This window comes from Hipposideros armiger, unplaced genomic scaffold (assembly GCF_001890085.2).
Source record: "Hipposideros armiger isolate ML-2016 unplaced genomic scaffold, ASM189008v1 scaffold_983, whole genome shotgun sequence".
Lineage (NCBI taxonomy): Eukaryota > Metazoa > Chordata > Mammalia > Chiroptera > Hipposideridae > Hipposideros > Hipposideros armiger.
The window spans coordinates 262658-266526 of record NW_017732333.1 but is presented as its reverse complement, the minus strand read 5'-3'; positions in this window follow the sequence as shown (position 1 = coordinate 266526).

Genomic DNA, 3869 nt, shown 5'->3' with positions numbered 1-3869 from the left:
CATCTTAGCTGTAGAGGGCAGTGTCACTGGCCCTCATGTGGGATCCGAACCGGGGCCCTGCTGCTCAGAGCTGGCGTCCCAAGCCAACTCCTAACCAACGCGCCACTCAGTTGACCCTGTATATGCATTTTAAGAAAGAAAAAGAAAGAGTAAGTTGTAATATTCAATATATACCGATTACAAATGATAAATACAAGTCACGTTTGACTTCTGCAATTACAAGAGGTGCTCAAAGTGGTTCCCATCAATGTCCAGACACTTCTGATGACGGTGAACTGCTGCTTGAGCAATGCTGACCAAAGTGTCCACTTGTATCACTGCACCTGCCATTTCAATTTCTTTCCAAAGTAGTGGGTTTTCTACAGCACACCACATCCTTTAAGGCCCCCCACAGGTAGAAGTCAAGGGGTGTTAGTCAGGAGAACGTGGGGGAAACTCAATCTCCTCATCCTATCCATTGTCCGTAAATTCTCATCAAGGTGAGGCCTCACAGCTCAGTGGTCTTGAGCTCCTCAAACAACCACCGTTCTTCCACCATTTTCTTTGACTGTCCTGCTTGTCGCATGGTGATGCTAGCTAGCATTCACTTGATTAATGCCATCTTTTGGGCAAACGTCATACTGCACATTACCACCGTAATTCAATTCAACTTTGGAAAGTAATACATAGATAACATCTCAAAATGTCTATACATTTTTTTTTGGCATTCCTGATAGAAGTCTAAGTTGCATTTTTATACAAAAAATTATTTTTTGCTGACATTGACAGCATATTTTCTCAGCTACTCAGAAGAATCTCTTAAAAAGACAATCACAGGGGCCGGCCGAGTNCAGGTGGCGGGATGGCTCAGCTAAAAAAAAAAAAAAAGAATTTTTATGTTCACACCATCCTCTGTGGTTATTTTCAGTCTCCTGAGCTTTTCATGTTTAACATGTGGCCCATTTTCTGTCCACATTTCCCCCTTTTGGTCATAAATCAATCTGAAGGATACATTGTTGACCAACCTTTTAGTTGGATAGTGTGGTCCCACGGCGCTAGGAAGGCTCATTCCTAGGAAGTCACAGTGTCAACGTATGTCTCCCTGAATGTTGGACCATTCGGGGTGGGGCAAGACTAGAACCTCAGATGGCAGGCGAGGCCGAATTATTTATATTTAAAAGAAAAGGTGAACAAATCGGGGGCAGTCAGATCCTGTATGTCTTTATTAAATATATTCTGGATCATTTCTATGAGCTATCATAATCCAATTTCTTTTTTTTCTGTCAGCCTTATGTTTTGTTATTTTTGTACCTAGTATGATGACATTTACAAACTAATAGTAAAAGCAATAGTATTAAACCAGTAACACCAATTAGGAGCAGAAAATGCCCAATATTAGACAAGTATGAGTTTGAGGAGGGCAAACATACATCCTTAGCCATCAAAAGAATTATGTATTATCATATTTTTTTATTAAGTTAATGTTTTCCTCCCTCATTTTACTGTTGTTTGTACATTATAAGTTTGGCAAGATGAATGAAGACTATTATTTTATGATCTAGAAGTTCAAATTTTTCTTTTGGCCAATTAGTTTCCATAGGAATGGCTCCATGGGGAGGATAAGTTCAATTTCCCAATACATTGGATTTTCAGTATTGTCATGGGTTTTAGTAACCTCAGGCAAAGTTAATTTGTCTATGATTTTAATATTACACCATATTCTCAAAGCATTTACTGTAAAGCAGGTGTCATTACAATATAAATCAGTATGACAGAAGACTTTTCTAACCCTTCCCAATAAAAAGTCCTCTTCCCATACACCATATATTGTTGTTTGTTGAGGTGGATATGATAGGCCAGGATTGCGTGAATTCAGAATTCCATATAGGTTGGAGACAGAACCATTCACTTTTTTTTTTTTAAAGATTTTACTGGGGAATTGGGGGAGGGGAACAGCTCTGGGGAATCGGGGGAAGGGGAACAGACAAGTTGCTGTTGTTTTTTTGTTTTTCAGTCTAGTTGTGGAGGATGTTGCTTCACTGGCTCAAGCTGGCACCATCATTGCGCTCTTCCCGGGCGAGGCAGATCAGTCGCCAGCTTCTGGACGGCCGCTCACTGCAGCTGCTGGCCGCTCACGCTGGCTGCTGGCTACATAGGGTAGCCCATGGCAATCCACTGCCACAGGGACTTCAGCCTACGCCGTCGCCGGCGACTCATGGCAGCCCAGCTCCAGGTTGAGCTGTCGTTCAGCATCTTAGCTGTGGAGGGCAGTGTCACTGGCCCTCATATGTGGGATCCGAACCGGGGCCCTCTGGCATCCCAAGCTAGTTCTTAACCATCGCGCCACTCGGCCGGCCCCCAAGCCAGTTCTTAACCAACGCGCCACTCGGCCGGCCCACCATTCACCTTTTTTAATATGGCCTGTCATTCATTAAATGGATTTCTGTAAGTTGTAGAACTGGGAACTGTAACTTTAAGGTTAAATAGGGGCCAAGACTGTAAGACCATAATGGTGTAAATTACAATTATTACCTAAAAATTTCTAGAGGCCAGGACAGTAAGAGTTTCATAAATTTCTTGTGCCTCAGCAGCCATTATAGGGGGCCATTTAAAATATATATATATATATATATATATATGTACATCCATTTTAGTTTTTAACTGAATTAATATAGTTAGTAGTCTATGTTGAGTTATGGGGTTAGTATAATTGGGTTCTGATATTTATATATAAATATATATTATATATTTTATATATATATAAAATTCCTTTCTCAATATTTTTGTTCCATTAACCTTTGACTTCACTCGTCCTTCTCCGTTTGTCACCTTTTCCTCATTCAGAAATAATCAACTTTTTAAAACAAACTACTTCCTTTTAACCTCTCTCAAAGATACATACACACATCTCTTTTCTTCCTTCTATAATAAGATTCCTTCTAAATTTCAAAAACCATAAAAATATTGATAAAGAAGTTATCTTGGGCTGGCCGAGTGGCGCGTTGGTTAGGAGTTGGCTTGGGACGCCAGCTCTGATCAGCAGGGCCCTGGTTCAGATCCCACATGAGGGCCAGTGACGCTGCGTCCTCTACAGCTGAGATGGCGAACAACAGCTTGACCTGGCACTGGGCTGCAGTGAGTCACCAGCGATAGCATAGAATGCAGTGGGGCTGGCCGGCTGTGGGCATGAGTTTTTGTGAGCTGCCATGAGCCACCGTGAGTGGCTGTCCAATGGCAGGTGAGCGACTGCCTCACCTGGGAAGAACACAATGATAATACCAACACGGGCCAGTGAAGTGACGTCCTCCACAACTAGACTGAAGAACAAAAAGTACAGCAACTTGTCTGTTCCCCTTCCCCAATGCTGTTCCCCTTCCCCAATGCCCCAATAAAATTTTTATTAAAAAAAAAAAGTTATATTTATTTAGCAATTATTAAGTTGCTATTTAAGTACAGGGTTTGAGAAAAGCCTAAAGAATAAGTATTATTATTACTAATATTATTAGCAGACAGGTAAAGACAATCAAACAGATGGTTATTTTAAGTTCATATACAGGCATTCTCGATGTCTTGAGTTAGCTGTCTATCCCTGATGTCAGCAGCATCTCATCCTTGAGGAATCTTTGATATCCACTGATCCGTCCTTTCTGACAAGGTTGGAGTTTTTTGGTTTTGTGTTTGTTGTTGTTTTTGTTTTTTGTTTTTTTTAGCTGAGCCATCCTGCTACCTATTGGCAGCTCAGCGGCTGCTCAGCTCGGGCTGGACTTAAGGTTGGAGTTTTTAATCGATGTTTAGTTCAATGGACAAAATTTTTGGTTGTGAGTCGTGGTCTTTTAAGTCTTCGTCTCCCAGGAGCACATTGAAGTGAATCAGTTACTAATTTATTAATT